Below are 25,629 nucleotides of genomic sequence, written 5' to 3'. Positions count from 1 at the left end.
AAAATTAAATTTTTAAAGAAGGAATGTAATAATCTTTGGTGTTTGGACATAGGGTCTTTCAAGGAGCAATTATGCTAAAATGAGATCATTACAATGGCCTTAATCCAATATGACTACTCTTCTTATAAAAAGAGGATATTAGAACACATACAAACATGGGCAAGAAGAGAAGCTTCAGAATAAACCAACCCAGTTTACACCATGATCTTGGACTTCTAGTCTCTAGAACTATGAAAAAATAAATTTCTTCTGTTTAGGAGTTCCCATTGTGGTGCAGTGGAAAAGAATCCAGCTAGGAACAATGAAGTGGCGGGTTTGATCTCTGGCCTTGCTCACTGGGTTAAGGATCCAGCACTGTGGTGAGCTGTGGTGTAGGTCACAGACGTGGCTATGATGTGGCATTGCTGTGGCTGTGGCTTAGGCCAGCAGCTGTAGATCCGATTAGACCCCTAGCCTGGGAACCTCCATATGCTGTGGATGAGGCCCTAAAAAGACAAAAAAAAAAAAAAAGAAGAAAAAAAGTTCTGTATAAGCTACCAGTCTTTGATATTTTTATTTCAGGATCCCTAGAAAACTAATACACTTTATTTCTATTTACTTCACCTAAATAGTGACCTACATTTAGCACATACTCAGTAAAATTTAATTTAAATCAAGTTGGTAACTCCTAAAAATTTGTCAACATCCTTTTACAAATCTAAAATACACTTTAGCCTTATAATTATGAGATTTTAAGTATTAAAAGTAGAAAAGATTCTAATCAGCTTGATCTAATTGTTTCTTTTAAAATTTATTTTATAAGATATCAATCCTAATTTAACTATTCTTTTTGTTTATTTTTTCTCATTAATGATCCAGATGTTAGTGAAACCAAGTTTTCATGGAATCTACAGGTGGAGAATGTCTCAGAAATGTCATTAATAGCTAAGTGTGTGGTCTTCTCAGGAGTCCCTTAAATGGGGAACACCTGTCGCATCATTAGCTTAACAGGTTCTCATTAAAAAGGGCATCAACAAAATGATAATTGGTGACATTTTTATCATATCATTGAACTAGTGGGAATACTATAGTAATGAGTAATTGACATTTACCTTGTCCTAAGATGATTTCTCTTAAAAGAACAGAGACGTGATAGTAATATTTTTTGCTGATGTTGAAATTACTTTGTTAATGACAACTTTGGTAGCTTAAGATACAAATTATTAAGGTAATACTTTGGTTTATAGCTACAAAATCAAAAGAAGAATGGAGCATTATACCTAAAAATATTAATACAAACTTGGTAAAGCAGTATACACAGATGAACTTAGCCACTTGCTGAAACATAAAAGCATTTTCTATCTTAGTTGTACTCTTTATTTCAATTGTGTGACTTCTCATTGCTAAACCAGGTTGATCTGCACATCATGAAATTCCTCTACTCTCGCTTTGCTGACAATTTTTTTCCAGTGGTAATTTCTTTTAGATATTTACTGTAGTAATTTAATTTCCTTATTTATGTATATCCCTTCAACAAGTATTTGCCAAGTATAGAATGAATATTTGGGGGGAAAAAAAAAGCAACATTGGGCAACTATTCTGGTCTATACTTCCACAGTAAAATAATCACTGAAAGTGAGCAAGGGAAAACTAAGACATGATTATAAAGTTGTGCAAACTTGTGTTTAGTGTCCTCCTGTTCTCTGTTTAAGCATCTTTTCTGAAATTTTAACGAGATCCCAATGGCGTCTTCTCCCACATGGCTGTATAGCACCTCCTAATACCAATTCCCCTTCTGGACCTACCCTGGACATATTATACTCTGGAGCTGCAGTGTCAAATATGGTAGACACTTGCCACGTGTAGCCATCAGATTTAAATTAATCAACATTAAATAACACTAGAAATAAATGTCCTCATTGACATTAGACATACCTTAAGTGTACAAAAGTTGTGTGTGGCTTCCATATTGGACAATGCAAATGGGGCATTTCTAATCTCACAAAAATTTCTATTGGAACATACTGACTTAGACCTTCCCTATTCTTCTCCAATTGCCAATCAAAATTTGTCACTCTTCCATCCTGGCCTCCCAATACTTTATTCCTTTGCTTTACATGTTATCCTGCTGGACAAGTTGTGCTTGGATGTTAATTATTTAAGAAAACTAACATTAACATTTCTAAAGAGCTTTGATACAATCCTGGTACATAAAAATTAAATGGTAATTTTGGATTAATTAAATTTTATTTTAGAAAATTACTGATAGGTGATATAAAACTGTCAGGGTTACACAAATTGATTTTTTTTTTTTTGCATTTTATCACAATACCAAAAGTATAAGAGTCTGGAAAGTCATGACTTATATTTTCCTAAATGTTAAAAAGAAAATCAGAGCATATCATTTACTGTAAGAAATTAATCAGAAGGTAAGAGACATATAAAAAGACAGAATTCCTTAAAGACATTGTGCTTCTGAATTTGGGGAAGTGAAAAATCGATAACAACAGCCATCAAATCTTTAAAACTGTTGATAATGATAACTGACTCTGACAAAGTACAAAATAAACTTTTCCTTAATATATCATGTAGGCTTTCATTTTAATCTATTATGTATCAATTACTTCTATAGAAGCAGGTATTTCTAATAACATGATTACTTCTATGTTTTCATACCCTTTTGCCTTTAGATACAAGCACTTAAAACTACTGGATAAGATACCGTTTATCATTTCTCTTTATCATTTCCTTAATTCCATTAATGAAGTATTAGGCACATTAATGAGCTCTGTGTTGACAACTATAGGAATACACAATTGTGTAAGGTCTGGTCTTGGTCACACAGGAACCTGCATTTTAGCAGAAAATGCCATGAATATCCAGTAATGATTAAAAGTGCCCTGTAAAAAGTGCTATAACAGAGGTCTGGGTATAGATTTTCAGAATTTTGAAAAAAAGCATATTATATTCAGATCAGGAAATTAGGAAGTTTTGTGGAAGAGTTGGAATTTGGATGAAAGATCTATAAAATGGCATGGAAAATGGTACATTTGTTGGAAAGAGCTGCTGAAATACAGGGTGTATGATTGGAAGTGATGAGAGTTAAAGTTGAGGTATATTGGGACAAGATTATGGACATTTTGAATGCCAAGGTAGTGAATTTGCACATTCTGTGGAAAAATGAGAAACACTGAATTCTAATGTGACTCTTTAAGATGGGAAGCTACACAATATAATAAATATGAAGAACATTTCCAATCAAGGATAAAATCATTTCAAATATTTAACTAAAATTGGGAATGGTGACCATTTTGCCACTAGATAGGATCAATATACCACCCCAGATATTTTCTTTGTCAAGACTAAGGTCTAGTTTAGTCTTCTACCTATATATTTTTTTCTCTATTCTCCCATAATAGGTTAGTATCAACATCAAGTTCCTGTGAAATTAGAATGTTTACATTCAAATTCCAGTTATTGAGTCTTCTTGCTGAGTAATGTTGTGCTGGTTACTGTGCCTCTCTGGGGCCAGTTTTCTCATTTGCAAAATATAGCTAATAAAAACAACTCATTCTCTTATTGTAATAATTAAATGCATTAATGCAGGAAGTGTACGTACAATAGTTCCTAGCACATAGTATATTTCCAGTGAATAATGGCTAGTATTACAGTAATTGTTAATGTGGTAAATAATGGCATTGAGTGCCTCAAAGTTGGGCTTTAAGTATTGTTACATTATGATAACTCCATTAATCTGCAAAATTTCCCCATAATCTATTTTTTTACACAATTAAACATGGTCATACTGATTTAATGATTAACTAAATTATTAGTTTATTCATTTATTACTCCAATAATAGTTTTATTTATTCTCATTGTGTAATAATTAACATATTATTGGGGAGAATTAATTTTGCCTAGAGGGTCAGGGTTGAACTCACAAAGAAGTTACAATTTAGGCATTATTCATAACTGCCCCTGATTGCTTTTCACTCATGTTTCATTGAATGGCAGGCAGGCATTTTGGGTGGAATTGACCCACTTCAAGTCTAAGTCCAAGAGGTAGGTCTAGATGGATCCAAGCCACTCTTTTGAATCTCATCTCTTTTGCTGTAGTGCTTGTTACAAAAATAGGCACCTGTCTTAAATTGTCCTTGTCTGAACAAGGCCCCCAATATTTTCAACAATTGGAAGCATAAGACACTCTCTTTTTCCCATTGAATAAGAAGAACGTAGCATGCAACTTCTAGCCATTATTTCTGGACCAATAGAGTATATTTGATTTAGGAATAGCACCAAAACTAAAAAAGAAAACTTGAGAATTTCACACGATGAAACCAGGATCTGATCACATTGCTTGAGCCAGGATAAAGCCACATTTAGAGACTCTTCAATTGTATGAACCAATGTATCCCCTGCTATACAGCCTCTTTTTTGGCATCCTAATGCCTGCCAGGTAGTCCCTACAGAGTTGTGATTCTTAATCCTTCCATATGCTTGAAAATATGATCTCTTCCCTGTGTCCTTCCTTTCCCAGACATCATAGCTGGTTTTTGGCTTCCTTACTGTCTCCTCTGACTTCTCAGGTTGTCTAGCTTGTATGAAACTCATCCTATACATAAAACTCTCTTTCTTTGAAATTCCTAGAGTGATTTCTGTTTTTCTACTGTATCACAATTTATTTGGAGTTGCACAATGAAAAGATTGTATTCTCTTCCTCAAAATAAACACTTAGTGTTTTCAACAGAAAGAAAAAAACTTTGTGTGTGTGTGTGTGTGTTTTGCTGTTGTTTTTACACTATTAGATGCCATTTACCCAAGAATGAGTCTATGATATTGTTTACATGACCACCACACCCTTCATTAGTGGAATTGCTTTCCTGGAGAAAATTAGTTTTGGGAGATCAAATGTAAGAGCAGCTATTCTTAGGGAAAATCATGTTATGGTCACAATGGTGCCAGAGAGGATACAAATGTTATAGTTTCCAAAGTGTTCTTTGTCCTCCAGATAAGGGCAATTATGCACTGGTCAACAGGACCTTATACAATTCACCCAGAAAAACATCTTTTTGTTTGTTTCTGGGTTTTCATTCAAACATTGTTTTTTTAGAATAAAGTGAGAGGAGTTCATGTACATTTCATGATTATCCTCAGAACATATTTTAATGTACAAAGCAACAAAAAATAGAAAGCAGTCTCCCTAACCATAAAATAGGCAATAAAAAAAGAAAGGCATGAAGGAGATAAAAAGAACTTTGATGGCTCTCATGTTTGATTCATTTGGATGAAGTAATGCTTTATTCAACAGGATAAATAATCTTTGACTCTTCTCTTAGCAGAGATGATATTTATGGTTTGAACCTGCTCAATGGATGTCATTGGTAGTATTTTGACTTAAAGTTTGTGGTTATTATAATATGGCCTTTGCTGTAAGTGATCTCATCTGTACCATAAGGCCTCTGTGGAGGTGACTTAGAAAAACAAAGGGAGTTCCCATTGTAGCTTAGTGGTTAATGAACCTGACTAGCATCCATGAGGACTTGGGTTTGATACCTGGCCTTGCTCAGCAGGTTAAGGATCCAGCATTGCTGTGGGCTATGGTGTAGGTTAGAGACACAGCTTGGAGCCCGTGCTGCTGTGGCTGTGGCATAGGCTGGCAGGTACAGCTTGGATTAGACCCCTAGCCTGGGAACTTCCATATGCCTCTGGTGCAGCACTAAAAAGAAAGAAAGAAAGAAAGAAAGAAAGAAAGAAAGAAAGAAAGAAAGAAAGAAAGAAAGAGAAACAAGGAACCAGTTTTGCAGACTGTCTGAAAATCAAAGAACCAGTTTTGTAGACTGCCTGAAAATTAGCAGCTCAATATCCTCTGACTTTGGTCTTTGATTTAAATAAAGCCAAATTATATGGATGGTGACATGGATTGATTTCTATTTAGTCTTACTGTTTGAAGCTCTCATTATCTTTGTATCAAAAGTGAGAAATTATAGCCTTGTTGATAATTAATTTAAAACAATGGGACAATTTAAGTCCAGTTACAAGGAGGATGTTAAAAGAAAAAATAAAGTTGGAGTAATCTACTACATTGACAGAGTCTAACCAAGTCTTAAAATGAAGTCTTGAAGGCTGGTTATGTTCATCCTGGAAATATAAGATAAGGAAAGAACAGATGTCTTTAGATATTTTCTACAATTTTTCTTGAAAGAGATGTCCATTATTCTCTATGGTCCCAGAAGGAAGATTTAGAATCAAAGGTATAATTTTCAGGACAAAGAACCTATAATGAAAACAAAGATAATTTTCTTAATAAATTGAAGTACTAGTGATCTTGGAGAGGCAGCAATGAGTGATGGCTTGGAGCAAGATCTTAATACTCTGCTGAGGAACTTAACCTGGGTAGCCTCGATGAAAACCTGGAGTCCTAGCCACTAAATTATCTAGAGGCTAAAAGTAGAATTGCCCTGATTCTTGCCCCCTGTTGAAAGAAAGCATGTCTCAGGGAGGCAAAGACTGTGAAAATAGGTATAATATTTATTGTTAGAGTCATGGTACAACATGTGGGAGAGCACGCAGAGAAGTGGTTTATTTATGTCAGAAGCAAAAAAGTAATATACACCCTAAAGAGGAGTGCAGGTGTGGGCTACCCCCTCAATGAGGAGTGAACCAGAGGGGTGATTTAAATCACTTACATACGATAGCTCTTCTGAGTCTTTGTTTACCTTTAGCCAATTATCTTGTTTTAATTCTCACACCTGACTGGACATAGGACCCTCCCCAGTATGCCTGTACATTTTTTTGAGAGAGATAGATTCCAAAGCAAAGGATGCCAGGATGGTGTCAGGACTTCTTATGGCCTGGTGCCCCCTCCCTTTCTGACCCCCTAGGAATCTTACTGTGCATTTGTAATTGGGGAGATCTCCTTGACCCCAGGAGTGATTGAAGTGGTCATTTTTCTTAGGTAGAGATGAAACAAGCCCTAAAATGACACAGACTCCTTCTTATCGAACAGCCTCACATAACAGATGAGTTCTCAAAGACAAAGATAGCCCCAAGGTCACAGACTACATGGCTCAACTAGATGACCCCTGTCTATAAAAAAAACCAAGCACTCCCTTGTTGTGGGGGAGCCCGAGCCTTGGTTGCTCAGAGCTCCCAACCACTTTGTTGGTCAACAAATTCCACTTGCAATCTCATTGCTCCAGCCTCTGCCACCTTTTTCCCTGCCATTCTAACAGTCTTATCTCTCTATTCCAGCAGAGCTCAGCTCCTTCAACTAACTTTTTCCTTAAGGTGTCAAAGAGAAACAAGGCCCAGGTTATTTGGCCTAACAAGTCTCAGCTGTTCTCAGCCCAGGGGCCACTCTACCTCCTTCCTCACTAGTATTCATGAATGAAATATTTTGTCTTGTGAGAAATTTAGTTCCTATGAATCCAGCTAGGAACCATAAGGTTGCATGTTTGATCCCTGGCCTCACTCAGTGGGTTAAGGATCTGGCATTGCCATGAGCTGTGCTGTAGGTCTCAGATGTGGCTTGGATCTGGTGTTGTTGTGGCTGTGGTGTAGCTCATCAGCTACAGCTCTGATTAGACCCCTAGCCTGGGAACCTCCATATGCTGCAGGTATGGCCCTAGAAAGACAGACAAAACAAAAAAAAAAAAAAAAGAAATTTAGTTTCTGATCATTAAAAGATTTTAACAATGAGGAAAATAAAATATAGGAACACTTTTATTTTATTTTTATTTTATCTTTTAAGGGCTGTACCTGAAGCATATGAAATTTTCCAGGCTAGGGGTCTAATCAGAGCTGTAGCTCTCAGCCAACTCCAAGCCATATCTGTGACCTATGCTGCAGCTCATGGCAATGCCAGATCATTAACCAACTGAGTGGGGCCAGGGATTGAACCTGCATCCTCGCAGATACTAGTCAGGTTTTTTACTGCTGATCCACAAGAAGAACTCCCTAGGAATACCTTTATTTTTAAAGCTGATAACATAATATACCCCAAATAAAACTTTAAATATTCTCCCTGCTAGTATCTATCCCAATCCAGCCCTTTCAAGCCTTCCTCATATCAGTAAATATACCTTTATCTCTATGAATCTACTTTAGCCAACATCATCTCTCTTATAGACTCCCTGCTTTTGTAAAAGAAAAAAATATTACTTCAAGGTAAGAATGATTTTTAAATTTTTAAATAGTTGAAAAAATTTAAAGAGAATATTTGATGACATAAAAATTACATGAAATTCTCATTTCCATGTCCGTAAATTATTATTGTAACCCAGCCAAGCACATTTATTTATCTATTGTCTATGAATGTCTTGTTTGCTACAGTGGCAGAATTGAGTAGTCATGACAGAGATTGTGAGGCCACAAAACCTATAATATTTATCTTCAGACCCTCGACAACAAAAATTTGCTGATCCTTTATGTAAACAGTTCAAGCAGCATTTTTACAAGTCTCCTGGCTTCTACCTTGAACACCATAACTCATTCTGCACAAAATCAACCAAGTAATCTTTCAAAAATATAAATTTCTCCCCCATTTAAAATCCTCCAATGACTTTCTGCTGAACTTAGAATAAACTTAATATTCCTTCTCATGGCTTCTAAAGACCTTATATGATCTGATCTTGCCTGCCTGGAAAATTTTCCTCTTATTATACCACCTTCTCTCTTATCCACCAAAGTCTAGCATGTTGATATTCTATCTGTTCCTAAATTGTGGCACAATGTCAGACTTTCTCTATAGAGCCTTTGCCCACTTCTCTTTCTGACTAGCAAGTGCTTATCAGATCATTGTTCAAGAGATGTTTTCCTATAATTTAGTTCATAGCATAAATGTGACCCTGTCCCATCTATATAAATTTTACTACTCCCCCAATCTCTATCATGTTACCATTTTTTATCGTAAGTTTTACATTCATTTTTATTATTGCCTCACCCACTCATTGAAATTTGTTTGTTCAAGCAGATAAGCAGTCTATGTACCTCTAGTTTTTACAATAGTTGCTAATGTTCAATAGTTGTTAAAAGAATGACCTGACAAAAGATTAAAAAAAAATTACCTTATATTCCTATTTGCAAGACTCTGAATTAGATACTACTGTTTTGCAAAATAGGAAAAGAAGATGTAAAGATGTGTATTTCCATCTGAGAACAAAGGTGTATTTGCTAGGCTCTAAAATCAGTAAGCCAAGTAATAAATAGGCAACAGAGCCTGACTGATAAGACTTTTGGAGTAAAATGACAAGATTTTGATGCCCAGTGCCCCCCATGATTATCTTTGTGGTGTAAGACAATTGACCTGACTTCTGTGTGCTCAATCCCTAAACCTTTAAAACAGAGGAAAAAGTACTTTTCCATGGATTTTTTTTTGAGGATCAATTGTGTTAACATATGTAAAAATTTAGTTCTGGGATGTAAAATACTGCATCAGTGTTGTTAAATAAGATATTGAGTTAGTAGGAGTATGTTTTGCATGCCCAATCTAGGAGGTCTTGCCTGTACTAAAAGCTTGCATTTATCAGAAGGCTTAGTGAAGATTTCCTATAAAGATGCATGGTAATTAACCTTGTTTTTATGAAGATGAATGTGTTGAACTGTTAGGAGGGAGATCCACAGTTAGAGGCAAGGTTCACATGCTAGTTCAGAGGTGGTGAGAAACAAACATAGAAAGTGGAAAGGGGTGAGGAAAGGATAAGGCAGGAGAGTGGAGGGCTTCATGGCTAGCGTTAGTAACATCTGCATTTGAATCATGGACCTGCTTTCCCTAATTGTGTGATCAAGAGCAAGTTTCTTCTTAGTCTTCTCAATTTCTTCACTTCAGCTATCACCTCTGTAGTGCCATTGTGAAGATTAAATGATACAGAAAGCAGGAAATTCTTGGTATAATTATAGTAGGAAATATATACCCAGAATGGTAGTTTTGGTGGGGGTAATTGATTTTTATCCTTATCATTACTATATTTTTTAATCATATGAGAAATATTGGGGAGGTAAATAAAAGGATATGTCAGTTTATTAGCTGGAGAAGCTCATAGAGAAAGGCACACATAAATTAGTTTTAAAATTTCTAGACACATAGGATGAAAATGACACTCTTAATGGAGATAGGAACTCAGGAAGAGGAAACAGTTTAGAGGAAGACTTCCATGAAAGCACATGTTGAAATATAGAGTAGAAATTTGGTAAGTAGATACAATTTTGGGATTTATTTCTTTTTTGTGGGAAAAATATATTGAATTAAATGAGCTGTCCCAGCATGAAAGGGGAGAATAATAGAAAAGAACAGGATTTCAGGGAAAGGATCATATTAAGAGGAACAGATTTTAAAATATTTTGTTCTAGTTCTTTGAAGAATGTCATTGGTAATTTGACAGAGATCGCATTGACTCTGTAGATTGCCTTGGGTAGTATAGTCATTTTGACAATATAGATTCCTCCAATCCAAGAAAATGTTATATCTTTCCATCTGTTTGTGTCACCTTTAATTTCTTTCATTAGCATATTATAGTTTCCAAAGTATGGGTCTTTTGTCTCTTTAGGTATGTTTATTCCTAGGTATTTTATTCTTTTTGATGCAATGGTAAATGGGATTGTTTCCCTAATTTCTCTTTCTAATCTTTATTGTTAGTGTATAGAAATACAATCAATTTCTGTGTATTAATTTTATAGCCTGCAACTTTACCAAATTCATTGGTGAGCTTTAAGAGTTTTCTGGTAGTGTCTTTAGGATTTTCTAGGTATAGTATCATGTCATCTGCAAAGAGTGATAATTTTACTACTTTCCAATTTGAATTCCTTTTATTTCATTTTCTTCTCTGATTGCTGTGGCTAAGACTTCTGAAACTATGTTAAATAACAGTGGTGAAAGTGGACATACTTGTCTTGTTCCTGATTTTAGTGGAAATGCTTTTCAGTTTTTTACCATTGAGAATGATGAAGAAAAATAGGTAGGAGTAGAGAAGAGAAAGAATTGCAGTGTGATGAAATCCAAAGAAACATGGCATGGGAGGCATAGTCCACAGAAAAATCAAAGAGGGTAAGTTCTAAGGAGAACCCATGAGATCTCAGAATTAAGCAGGTCATGATGGACATCTGAAAGTATATTTAATGAACTTTAGGTGTGGGAAATCATATCTACTAAGAATAAAGAATTTGGAAATAGCTGCCAGGTGAGATGGACATTAGATATCAATATTTAGAACAATTATTCTGAAAGAATTGTAGCTTAACACTCACTCTTAGAGTCAGCAAACTTCTATTTTTGAAGGGGTGCCCACTGAACATGCTTTTGGAAGTGAAGTGTGCTTGAAGGTTAAATTAGCAGATTTATAATTATCTGAAGTTGAGTATTCTGAAATGGGCTTGGACTCTGGTGAGAGGCTGAGGCAGAATAGATTTTGTCTTCATCAATTTTTAGCCAGCAAACTTTGTGTAAATTGCCTATTCTCTATGAGTCCCTTTCATCTGAAAATTGGAATCCTATCGTTTCCTTCTTGGCAAGCATGAAAATAAAATACATCACATTTTTGAGTGCTGGCATAGATATTGTCAGCCACTGTAAGGTCATTTTTCTTTGCCTCCCAATGCTCTCTGCAGGCTCCTTGCCTGAGAACATTCTTTACATAGAAGGTCAAATCAGACTAAAGTCAGTCCTGCATAGGCCAAGACTCAGTGAAAAGAAACATTTTGATTAATATCCCAATTTCTCTTAATGGCACATTTCTCCTTCCAGTCACTCATCCTCAAAGCTCAGCCATCTATATTTTTCTTCTTTTCTTCCACAGAATAATAAATTATCTAATTTGTAGTTGTTCATAATATGAATTTGGAGTTAGAAAGTTTAGATTCAAACTTATCAGTAAGTATGAGAACCTGGGCAATTTGTTTAACCTCAGAATATTTATTTCCTCATCAGTAAGATGTAGATAGCATTTATATTTCTCATTGTAGTTTAGTGATATTAAATAATGTACAGTGCTTAGCCTATGGCCTGATACATAGAAGAGGTTCAATAAATGTTAGTTATCATGTTAATATTAGTGTTACCACAGTGTTAAGATTTTCCATGATATCTTGCTTTTCATTCTCCTCTGTCCTCAATTGTAACTTGCATAGACATTTCTAAAAACTTACTAAACTTACACCTATCTTAATGTCACCCCCTTCCCACTGATCTTATAACTTGCTGGTACACTCTAGACTTTGAAGCAGAGTTCTATTGATATCATTATGCTATTAACTACCTTTAGTTTTGTGCAGGATATGTAGCACATTTTAGGGTAGCATGTAGTGCCTTTCTGTATGGCTATCTTTCTAATTTTACTTTCTTCTTTCTCATTTTCTGCATCTGATGCTGACACCCACTGAACTACTCATTTCTCTGAGAATTGCCAGTTCTCTACTACTATTAATGAGATTTTCTTTACCTGAAATTCACCAATTCATGTCCACTACTACCTACAACAAATATATCACCCCAATAAGACTCTCTTGGATGCCAGTTGGAAGTAAACATTACTCACAGCATGAACTCATATAACACGTTATTTGAATTTTAAAGGGCAATTTATGCTTCACATTTATTTATTTGTTTTTGCACAAATCCTGTTCATTCTAGACAATTATTTCCTTCAAAACATGACTTGATGTTCATTACATCCCTCCTAACACATGTCTACTATTTTAGCACCCTGGGCAGCAATGAGATAAAAATATTTGCTATTTGTTTTGTTTTGTTTGTCTTTTGTCTTTTTAGGGCCACACCCATGGCATATGGAGGGGTTTAATCGGAGCTGTAGCTGCCAGCCTACGCCACAGCCACAGAAATGCAGGATCCTAGCCACATCTGCAACCTACACTACAGCTCACAGTAATGCTGGATCCTTAACCCACTGAGTGAGGCCAGGGATCAAATCCATAACCTCATGGTTCCTAGTTGGATTCACTTCTGCTGTGTCACAATGGGAACTCCAACATAAAAATATTTGATATTTGTTATGAAACTACCTTTAAACTGAATCTATAAAATGTACAACATAGCATTAAAACATACTTTGAGAGAAAAAAAAACCTCAGCTAATCAATTATTTGCTGTTATACAAGGAAGAAAAAAGACTACATACTCACCAGATATGTAGATTTCCTATATTAGTTTAAGTTAAAATGTACATATATCCCATAGTATACCATTCTCCAGTGTCATGGGCTTCTAAAGTACCCCATTTAATATGTCACTGAAATGTATAATGACTTTGTTTTCTACTCAATAAGCAATGTCTTTACCATATATATTGTTACTACATAATAGTGAGTTTGCTATGAATCAGTATTGTACATACTCATCTATACCTACTTTTTCATAATAACTGAAGATCAAAATAAAGGTGAGCCTGTTCTCATGTGGAGTTATTTTAGAAGGACATATGCCAAGCATTTTGATTGTGGGTTTTTTATTTATTTATTTATTTATTTTTACCAGTTTATATTATTGAGGACAATAGTTACCTTCAACAACATCTCTTGTCCTTGTGACTGGGACGATATTGGGAAAACACTGGAAAAGAAACAATCATTTCAAGATAATTCACACTTTAATAGCTCTATTAAGCACTGCATTAATAACTCATTTAAATTGATTTGCACACTTGAAAACATATTTTTAAATGAGAAAGAAGTATTTTATTGCTTTCTGACATTGAGGAGAATGTTTTATAGAGGAGAAAATGATTCTTCTGTTGATAAACATGTATTCATTTTTATAAATATTAAGAAATTATAATCAGTTTAAAGGAATCACCTATCAAAATGTTTTAAATCAAAAATATTAAATGCATTTTTTCATTCTGAGGTGTTTGCATTTATTTTTTAATCTTTTCATCTTTGGACTAAATTAAGCCACCACTGAAGAATTCAGAAGAAAATATAAAATTCAGATATTTTTATTTTTGTTAGCCAGTAGAATCAGTTTTGTTTTTTTGAAAGTAGAAAATTATATGCAAACTTATTTTTTTTGTTTTCTAAAGATTAATCCTGTAAGGCTTTGTGTTAAAAATAGTTTATTTTTGTGTTTTGATGAAAAGAGAGGAACTTGCCCAGATATGCAGTTTATACTTGCATTTTTATCTAATCAGGCAAACAATTTTAATTAATTCAGACAGTCGCCTCTATGGCGTCTGTGCCCTTTGGGGACTCTTTCATTACGAATGCAAATGTGTTCCTAAAATAATGAGAATGTCATTATCCTGCTTTATTCACTTAGGTGGTCAGGAAGAGAAGAAAAAAATCATTTGATGGTGAGGTAATTCTTTTAATATACAGTAATGGCATTAACTTTGGTATTTCTGTGCCTCATTTTCTTTATCATTCTCAAACAATGCTCCCTTGTGCAAGGCAGTGAAGGTGATGAGAGCAAGGATGCCAAGAACAGATGAATTGAAAACCTTTATGTTTCACATTGTCAGAATATAGATTGGCACTTACTTCAATTGCATTTGATAGAGAGTAAGTACCAGCCACAAGCATGTAAGTTGCACAATGTGTAAGAGAATAGTTTAAGAAATTAGGAGGCATTTTTATAAAGCATTTGATTTTTAAATTTTAAATAGGTTTATAATTATGAAATTTAGATCAACATATTGCCATTATTCTTAGCAAAATATACCCACGATATAGATAAGTAATGTCTAGTAAACTGATGCCACTTGGTCCCGCTAGCTATGAGAATTCTTGGAAGAAATTTTTGACACAAGACACACCTTCATCATGCAAAGTTCACTCCAAAATAGTGCCTCATACCTCATTTACACATTCATTTATTTGCTGAAGTTTCCTTGTGTGCTTATCATGTGCCAGAGGGGGATGACAAATGTGGAAACTAGTCAAATAGCGTTCATGTTATCATGACAATCTCAATAATGAATGAATGAAGGAGAAAACCAAATATTTACACATTGGAAGCAGAATATACAAAGATAACATGTAGAGCCAAAAAGAGTCATTTTGGGGAATGGCTACAAATTATTGAATCCTAAATATCAGTTGGAGTTGATGCTGTAGAAATAGAGGTCATAGAGTGGTTTTGATTTGTTTTTCTATAGCAAGAGGCAGACATTAAATGCTGAAAGAAATTTACTATGAAATAACAGTTTTAATGAAGCAAGTAACTGTTTCCCCAGTTGTAATCAAAATTGAGCATGTCCTAAACTAAACACATAACCTAGTTCCAAACACTGGCCTCTGTCCTTTATCCCTGACCTCATCACCCCACACCTGAATTGCTACAGCATTATATGATTTTTATGATTAGTCTTGAGAACAACAAACTATTCCTCATGCTATACCTAGTTTTCCTAAAGTGCTCATTAATATCCTTCAGGTCAAATTTGAATAGCTTTGTGTATCAGGAAGCTTCGCAATCTGTTGCTGTTTAAGCTTTCAAGCCCTATTAGCTACAATTTTCCCAGAGATTCTACGTTCCATCTATCCAAGTGGCTCTGTTGCACTGCCATGCTCATATATGTCTGTGGTGTTTATTCCATGGTGAATCACCTCTCCCTGTGGAAAACTCTTTTCTTTTAAGACTCAGCTTAAATATTGTCCCTGGATGAAATTTTCTTTGATATCCAAAGGCAGAGCTGGTCTATTCTTACTGGAGGCCCCACAATACTTAAAAATTTCATCCATTACAATGTTGCCATATCATATTGATGTTTATACATCGTCTCTCCCAACCAGCATATAGACTTCAAGGATATAGGAATCATCTTTGCCCCTCTCCCCAGTTCCTGGTATAGTGCCTGGCTCCTACTAGATGCTAAATAAATATAAACAAAATATATAGCCCATATAAAAAATTTTTACCTGTATTCTCAAGTGCTCCTTTAAACAACTCTGTGAAGTGTTCATTATGGATGTAGAAATTAAGGCTCTGAGATAATATTTGAATTGTGCTCTGTTACCCTCCCTGGTAAGAATTGACTAAGCTGGCAGTGAAAATCAGGACTTCTGATATCAAATCCTAAATTCTTCAAAACTTAATATAGTTTTCTGGGTAAACTTATGGTACTCAGCAGAATGTTTAATATATATAAGAAATTATATTTAAAAGAGATAATTACTTTTTCTTTGGTATGAACTAAGCTATATTTTATGACATGAGACTGTACCCTTAGTCTGATTGAGGATCAAGTAAGAAACATTGGATAATGTCCATAAAGAGTTGAAATCTTTACTGAATTTACATATTGGGAGCTTATTTTCAATAAGTTTGATTTTCACTGAATTAAGACCTTATTTTTACATAAGGTTATCATTTTTTTAGACATGATTTCCTCAAATTGTTTATAGTTAGCTCATGTCTCCTGTTAGACATATTGAAGCACTGAGAGTAAGAACATTTAAAAAATATTAGTGTTGCTTTTCTAAATGTATTTTTATTTGATATAAAATAAAATGAAATTTGCAATATAATGAAAGGAAGTTAACAATTGAATATCAACACTCTCCATCATTTAGCTACCAAAAAGTTTAGGAAAGACATCCAAACTTATCTCCCCTTTGAAATAGTCATGCCTATGGTTTTCATTGTGGGACATGTCCCTCCAACCTGATTGGTTTCAAATTCTAAGGAAATGAAATCTTTGCAGCACAAAAAGAAAATTGAAGTTGGCCATATGTCTCTGTTGCTTAATGATATTCTGTTTAGATGGAAAAGAAAGCAAGAAAAACAAATTTTGGTTGATTTTCGTCTTGTGGTATCCTGACACCTCAGTTCACTGCATTTATAAAAATCAGTTATGTTTAATAAAACGTGAAAGCCCCCAATTTTGGCAGCATAATAAGGCATACCAGTGGGCTTTGTGAGTTAAGATGGCATTTTTCTAAGACATCAGCCTATGAAAATTTAACATAGACCCTTGTCTTCCTCAACTTTTATTTGTAAATGATTTAAACATAGATTTAAAAAGTTTTCTAGAAGTGAGTTGAATTTTCAGTCTATAAATAAAGGGAGAAGAGGAGAGGAGTAAAAACAAAGCAAATAAGAAGCCAGCATATATGCCAGAGAAAATAATTTGTCACAACAGAAAATTTGGAAAGTCTAATTGTTAGGTCAAAGTGATGGGAATCTTACAGAGTGTTTTAACTAAGATCTAATGTCAGTTTCCTCTGCATTATCTTCCTGGGTTCTTGTCTACATACAACAAGGATTTGGAGGTGTAGGCCAGGAGGTGCTGCAGTAGTGCCAGGATGGACCCAGTGGTCTCACCATGCAGGGACAGAGACATCTGTTCTCTCTAGGTAGGAGGGATTGCCACCTTTTTTTTTTTTTTTTTTTTTTTTTTTTGGTATTTTCTAGGGCTGCACCTGTGGCATATAGAAATTCCCAGGCTAGGGGTCTAATTGGAGCTGTAGCCGATGGCCTACACCACAGACACAGCAACTGAGATCCGAGAGCCATGTCTGAGACCTACACCACAGCTCACAGCAATGCTGGACCCTTAACCCACTGAGCAAGGCCAGGGATCGAACCCACAACCTCATGGTTCCTAGTTGGATTCGTTAACCACTGAGCCACAACAGGAACTCTGAGGGACTGCCCCCTAGATTGCCATCAAGTGTCAAGTACCAGTGTACAGCAAGTTTTATTTATACACTCTGAGAGAATGGGTCACTCTGGGGTAGGGACTGGCCCTGGCTGCAATTGGGTCTTTCCTTATATCCCTATATTGTGGACCTGTTTGGGGACCACTGGTCTCTTATCCTAGGCCCACTAATTTCCTGTCCCAGCACCCCCTACGCCATGTATAAGGGCTGATGTTTGTTTTGATCTCTGTGTGGGGGCTGTGTTGTGATCCTCTGATTGGTTTGGCGCAGGGATACCTTATTTGCATGGGGAAAAGGTTATAAGGAAGTGCTCCGAAGAGCATGCTTCTGGTATCTGCCTGTGTCCTCATTGTTTGATTGCAGGCCTCCTGTATTATGTACACACAAATGACCTGTTTTGAATCACTTGGTTCTAAGTCCCCATTCTATTCTACCTAACAAGAAGACTTTGGAGGATGACTCTGTATATGCTTGTTCTACCATTTATTTGGTTTAAGCCATTGCTAGTAGTTTTGGCTGTTATGATCATAAAATATTATATTGAAATTTGGAAGCACAAACTACTCTAATAATGATAAACTGCTGCTAAAAGTATTTGATACTTCAGAAGCATTTTTTATTGTTCTCAGAATTTACAAGCAGTAAAACTCAGTAAAGTTGGTCAAATGCAATATACTGATAAAAAGTACTGCAGTGATGATAAAACAAACAATATAGCCATACATAACATTTCATAGGGGAAAAACCCACAGATTGAAATGAATTATTCAATAATTATGGGCATAACACACGATACCTTCATTTCTTTTTGTGATAACAGCCTTTCTAAAGGTATCTGCTAAAGTCAAGCTTATAAAACGAGAGGATTATAGAACCATACATTTGAAAAAACAATCTTTTAATTAAACTAGATAAGAATATGATGAATTAAAAAGCATATATTTGCATTTATTTCTCCTCAAAAAGAACACTTTAGTGATTTTCAAAAAGATTTTAACTAAGGGAAAATATAGTATGGTAGAGAAATTATATTCAAACAAAGAACTCCTTCAGTTTCACTTGTCGCTTACCATCTTTTCTGTGATTTAAAAGCCTATTTATCTGGTTGTTTATCTCTATCAAATTCCTGTTGTTTCAGAAATATGAGTTTGTTACAGAACTTTCCCATTTGGTAAATGTCTAAAATACAGCTCTCCTCATGCGATTGAGTCCCTTGATGAACCATTCTTGTTCTACCTATTTGGCTGTGGTGTTCAGAATCTGCTGAAATGAAATGTGAGAAAAATTGCAAATGCGGAGAGCCATACAGTGCAGAATATAGGTGACATCTATGTGAATGTTGGATTGACCTTCTTTTGATCAGTGTTTTTTTCTTTTCTTTGACAGCCTGAACTAGCTGATTCGATTGGTAGGACTGATAGTGTAGCAGCTGGAAGAAACCAGACCAAAACAGCAGGTGTGATTGTTTTACCTGCTATTTTTAGTTCTATTAAAAATGAAGACAAATCTAATTATTTAGTTTTTTTTGGCACATTGTGAGTGAATGAAATTTAAACATATTATGATAGAGAATGTTGTGGAAAACATCTTGGGAATAAACAGGTAAACACATTGGTGTTCCTTGCAGAGATATTTTATGGCGTATTAACACAAAAAATTGAGTTTAACTGTCTTAGATCTAGAGCAGATCCCTCTTATTTCATTAGCTACATGGGAAAAAAGAGGAAAGCAAACCAACAGAGAAAACCCCAAAAAACAAAAAAAGCCCCAAAAAACAACCCCTCCCAAACCAAAAACAAACAGAAACAACAACAAAAACAGGAGGAGGAATATAATAGGCAGCACCTAAAACACACAGGCAGATGCTAGAGCTTTCACCCTATTTTTAAATATCATCTCAAAATTCAGACTACTGTCACCTCTGTCATCTATGTCCTTGGACTTGATCCATCAGAACTTTTCCTCCTCTTGGGTGGAATAGGGGGAGAGAGTGGCACTGAATGAACAATCCCTAGAGGTGAGAGTGAGCCATGGCATTGACCTCTATTGGCATAACTTGTCTTTCATTTGCTTCTAACTAAGCTGTAAAACCTTTGTTCTTAATTTACCGATTTGAAATTCATGAGCTTTGCAACATCTTCACATCAGGACAAATAACCCCCCTGCTGTTGAAATCACTTGCATAATTTATATCTTTCAAAATGAAATTGCATCATTGCCTCCTTTGCAATTAGCCTGTAGTCTAGTCTTTCACCTCATTTAAAGGTCTTTATTTTTTCTTGATTCCTAAATATTTCTATACTTCTCTTGGGCTTAGGTGAATACCTTGGGATGCTACAGTGATCTGTTCTTATCTGTTTTTACAAGTAAAACTATGTCCAGATTATATTCAGTGTTAAACTGTTTGCAGATGTTACTTATGTACAGATTTATGTTGAAAAAAAATTAGCTAATGACCCTTCAAAACAAATATTATCAATACCTAATAGGAAATCACTATTTAACTCTGAATTTGTCATTCTCTTTTCTGTTTCCATAATCCCTTGTGTATATTTCTGTCCTAAAATAATAATATTATAAAAATTCTTATTTATGAATATCTAATTGTACCATGAGCTCTTTGAAGTATTGGGTATATCTTATTTACCTATACTTATCCCCAGTGTGTACTATATTATCTGAAATATGCTCTTTATTCTGAAATGTTTGTTGGTTCACATAGCAAATTTTGATATAGCAAAGCAGATAGATATCATTTATCATATAAAGAAAATAACAGTGATGCTATTTCAGAATCTAATTTGCTTTTAGTAATTTTCACTTGCATGTGACATCCTTGAAAGATGAACATCCAACCTTTTCTTAAAGCTAACGTTGAGTGGCAGCTTATTCAAAATTTGTTTGCTCTCATTAGAGCAGTATTTTTTTAATGACCACTTTCCATTCTTTGGAACATTACAAAATGAGTCTAAATTATCCTTTATTTCAGACCCCTTCAAATATTTGAAGACAGTCATAATTTATCCTTTATCTCTGCTTTAGGCTAAACATCCTAAATTTTTCCCCTATTATAAACTGATTTCCAAATCTCCATTCTATGTTGGTAATTAATTTAATTATTTAAGAAAAAATAGAAAATAGAAAAAACTGTAGAAATTTCCAATGGTCCCTACACTTTTTCTTTATTTAGGTATATGTATAAATGAAAAGGTGATGTATTCTTTTCTGCTTTCTTATCTCACCTCTCACAGGTACCCATAGTCAGCACTTTGTTTTGGATTCTTCCATAATGTCATTTTTGCTTATTCACACATATTCAAGAGCACACATGCACACACACATGTGCACATACACACACACACCAGAATATATTTTCAAGTTTTTTTATATTTCAGTGAAAAAAGATAGCTTGCTATAATGTCACTATGTCATTCTTTCTCCCACAAAACTGCCATCAGTCACGGCTCTCTTTTAGTTACACTCTTATTTGTCAGTGAATCTCTTGAAGTGTTGCACTCAAGACTAAATAAAATTTCAGATATAATTAACTTTCATTAAGCATTTACCAGATGCCAGGCACTACATTTGGTACTTCAGATTTTATATTATTTTAATTCTAAGAATTATGAGGTAGCTAGTATTCTAATCTTAGATGTAAAACTATGGCTAAAGAGATGAATAAGATTGCTCAAGATCACTCACAGATGCAAAGCTATATACCTATTTGCTTATTTATATTCCAAATTGATTCAGAAAATATTTTAGACCTTTTTTCAGGGTACAGACATATAGCCAGATAGCTTAAATATGAGAAAAATAGAAAAATACTAAGAAAAAATAATTAAAACTGAGAATAAGATATTAATTCAAGAATGAGGCTAGTAAAAAATAAAATAAAGGGGTTCCCTGGTGGCACAGTAGGTTAAGGATCTGGCATTGTCACCGCGGTGGCTCAGGTCACTGCTGTAGTGAGGGTTCGATACCTGGCTTGGGAACTTCCATGTGCTGTGGGTATGGCCAAAAAATAAAAATAAAATAAAATGCTATACTTGCTATAAATGGTCATTAAATATGATGCAGATATTGTTAGTGAGCTTGAGAAGAATGGCCAGTGATTAGGTTCATAAGGCCAATAAGGTAAAATAAAGTCAAATTATTTTAAAAAATACAACAAGATTTGGCACTAAGAATAAAGAATTTCTGCTGTATCCTTTAAAAAAAGACTCAGCGGAATATGAGGAAATTAATATATTCATAAAAGATATAACAATACATTTCATAGGATCTTTACTTATAATGTCTCTTAAAAGGGTCAATGTCCTGACACCAAACCTGGATCAATAAAGGCAATTCTCTAGGAAACCAAGTGTTTTAGGGTCTGGATGCCCAGGGTTCTGTTTGTTTGTTTCTTTACTAGATCAGTGATAAAGTTTAGAACAGCCAGAGGAATAAATGGATTACATTGCACGTCTGTCTAGTTATATATATAACTAGACAGTCTTCTATATGTAAAAATTTTTATACATTTAAAAGTTTATATATAGACATATATAACTACTTTATGTATTATATATATATATGCACCAACACATATGTAATTGTAATTGAACTTTAGATAATCATAGATAATCATAGGGTAAGTGGTAAATTATGTGTCATTACAAGGACAGCTATTATGTTTGGAAGTTAAATATAGACCGTAGACCTGGGAATGGAATTGTGATAAATCTCATATCATTTCAGATCCAGTGCTCTTACTAAGCTGTCTGTAAATGTAGACTTCCTAGTGCAGAGTATGGAGGGATAATTATGTGAAGTGATCTGGCAATTATGCTGCCATTAATATTGACTAAGTATATTATGAGTAGTTAAATATGCCCAACCTGAATTACTTCTCTCCTGTTTTATTTCTACTGCTTCTTCCAAACCTTAGCCCTCCAGAGAAAAATCCAACATTGGTTCCCATTGCCGTTTACCAGAAGCCAGGAAACAAGCAGTGGCTAGCTATCATACAATGTCATAGTAAGAGGATATTCCTAGGACCACACATCTGCAAAAAAAAGCATATGTCCTTACGGAGTGGAAAGTGAACTGCTGAGGTCATTCTGTTGTCTACTGCATTTTTTACCAGGAATATCATTACCAGCCTCTCAAAGTCAGAATGTATAAAATTTTCTACATTAAGAGTCTCTGTTAGTGACAGCAATAACAGGGAATCTTGTGTAAAGCAGTCCTTCCCTGTGAATGGAGTGATACGCTTTTTATTGACGGCAGCCCCACATGCTGTCAGTAGCTGTTGTTCTTGGAGAGGAATGGTGAGAGTGGGATAGGCTAGAATTCTTTTTACCCTTTGCAGAGAGCAGTGAAATAGCTCATCTCTATCAGCTGGCTGAAGATAGAGAGTGAAAAACAGAAGATCTTAAATAAGAGTCAGTTTCATCTGGAAAATACCTGAAATGGGAGGCCTCAGTGGCACTCATGGGGAACAGGAAGGCAAAGGTATTAGCACTTGCTAGGATGGTGATCAGCAGACGACAGGTAGAGAGGAAACTACGGAGCTACTAAGACAGGCTGAACTGAGCAAGTCCAACTTTGTTCTACTTCCAAACAACTAAATTTTTGAAACCAAACTAGCCTTCTTCCATAAAATAGAAATATTGAATAGTATTTTTTAAAAACTCAATTTTTTGGTCTTTTAGCATATTTAATTTCACAGGCTATGGGAATTTAGAATTATGACAAAGAACAAATGAAACTACTTGGAAATTGTAAAGTAAATCTTCTTTTGATTTTTGTTACTTTCGAAAGTGTTTAAAAACAAAGAAATTACAGTTGATCTAAGATTAAAATAAAAGGAAACAAATTGCTACGCAGAAGTGTCGACAAAAGATTGGGTCCTAATTCTGTTTAGAAGCAGTTAATTTGACACCATATATTTTATAACTGCGGTCATCTCTTCACTTTCAGGACCTCAGCTTTCTCTCATTCTTCAAATGCAAGTTTGTATTAGTCTGCCTCCAAGCCTCTTTTAGGAGTATAAATTTATAAGTCTATTATATAAATAACTACTTTTTTAATATATAGAAACTTATTTCTACTCACATCTTCAATTTTATATCTCAAATAAAAGTTGATAATTTTCCTCAAATCCCCCTGTCAGCTGCATTTACTTATCCCCAGTAACATTTACTAGCAAAGAACATGGCTTGTTAAACCTAAAGAAATCTAGAGAATGTTGAGATTACTTTTAATCTTCCTGCTGTGAAGAACCAAGCTCAGGCGTTCTTGATTTACTGTGTGGCTCTTTCCTCATCAGGCTTTTTTATATTTTCATCTCTAAAGGTACAAAAAAAAAAAAGGTTGAAATATATTACCTGCATAAATAAGAAAAATGAGAAATGACATAATTAATAATTTTTATTGAACATTTTGTTTTCTGTGCACATTAATACCCCTGATGATGCTCATTTTTCTCTTTATTGTCCAGATGTTGAAAGATAGATATTTTACAACTCTCTGTCTGCCTTATGATGTCTTTGATATTTACAATATAGGAAAGACTATAATTTTCTTACAGTCAAAAACTGCTCTTATTTTTCCTCTTAGAGAACAATATTGATGCCCAAACTGAGCAATGCATGCTTTGTATTTGAGTGGTCTGAATAAAGTTTGCCACATATCACTTATAAAATTAAGGCATACATGAGAATATTTTGCAAGTTGGGAAATGCTTATGTTTACTTAATTTTCATATGAAAATCTGATCTCAGTACATTGAAATGTAGATATCATTCAGATTATCCCTATGTTAAACTGTGGTCCATACAAAATGCTTTATTTCAAAAGATGCAGCAGGAAAAGATTTTAAGAAAGATGATAATTAAAATTTACTTTTAAAGGAAAAGTGTGTGTTTTAGTAATTAAAATTTATGTTTTTATTTTTTAGAGTATAGTTGATTTAGTCTTATGTCACTTTCTGCTATACAGCATAGTGAACCTGACACACATTGATACATATTCCTTTTCTTTTTTTTTAATATTTTATTTTATTTTATTATTTTTTTATTTTTTTGTCTTTTTGCCATTTCTTGGGCCGCTCCTGCGGCATATGGGAGGTTCCCAGGCTAGGGGTCTAATCAGAGCTGTAGCCGCCAGCCTACGCCAGAGCCACAGCAACGTGGGATCCGAGCCGCATCTGCTACCTACACCACAGCTCACGGCAACGCTGGATCATTAACCCACTGAGCAAGGGCAGGTATCGAACCCGCAACATCATGGTTCCTAGTCGGATTCGTTAACCACTGCGCCACGACGGGAACTCCCCATATTCCTTTTCTTATAACATCTTCCAACATGCTCTACCCCAAGATACTGGACATAGTTCCCTGTGATGTACAGTTGGATCCCATTGCCCATTCATTCCAAACATCATAGTTTGCATCTCCCAACCCAAACTCTCCATCCAACCCACTTCATCCCCTCTTCTCTCTGGAAACCACTAGTCTGCTCTTCCTGTCTTTGATCTGTTTCTATTTTGTAAATTGGATAATTTGTGTCATATTTTAAAAGAAGATAATTTGCTAGAAAGTTGATGATGAAATGCCTCTTTTAAGGCCATGGATCCCAACTATTTGAGCTCTTTTCTATAGACAAAACATATTTATGCAATTAAAAAAATGAGTGGTCATATTCACTCAGAACTATTTATGCAATTAAAAAAATGAGTGGTCATATTCCCTCAGAACTATTTTAGTACAAAGCCCACAAGTGGTATATGAGAAATATATATATGACCGAGGTATGGTTCCTTTTCAGGAATTATACATTAACATGGGAATGATCTAAAAACCACTGAGTATAAAGAAAAAGGGTAGGAAAAACTAAGTGCTAATAAGAGATACAAACATGATTGAAATGTAACAGAAGATGAGTATATTTTTGATTAGGGGGAACCTCAGTGGGAGAGGGGTCCTGTGAGTTACCCATGAAAGAAAAGTATGATTTTGATAGCCAGGGTGGAGAGGTCAGTTGTTGTGTTCTACT

General features: G+C 34.8%; 1 long non-coding RNA gene across 1 annotated transcript in view; it reads left to right on the top strand.

Moving 5' to 3' along the window:
- LOC106505747 overlaps window positions 1–19,351 on the top strand; it is a 616,219-nt gene extending 596,868 nt beyond the window's left edge. The window contains exon 3 of the long non-coding RNA XR_002337756.1: window positions 18,973–19,351. This is a non-coding gene — a long non-coding RNA (uncharacterized LOC106505747). The remainder of the gene's footprint in view (window positions 1–18,972) is intronic.

The sequence above is a fragment of the Sus scrofa genome, chromosome 13 (genome assembly GCF_000003025.6).
Source record: "Sus scrofa isolate TJ Tabasco breed Duroc chromosome 13, Sscrofa11.1, whole genome shotgun sequence".
NCBI classification, from domain to species: domain Eukaryota; kingdom Metazoa; phylum Chordata; class Mammalia; order Artiodactyla; family Suidae; genus Sus; species Sus scrofa.
This window is presented reverse-complemented; position numbering and strand designations above follow the sequence as displayed.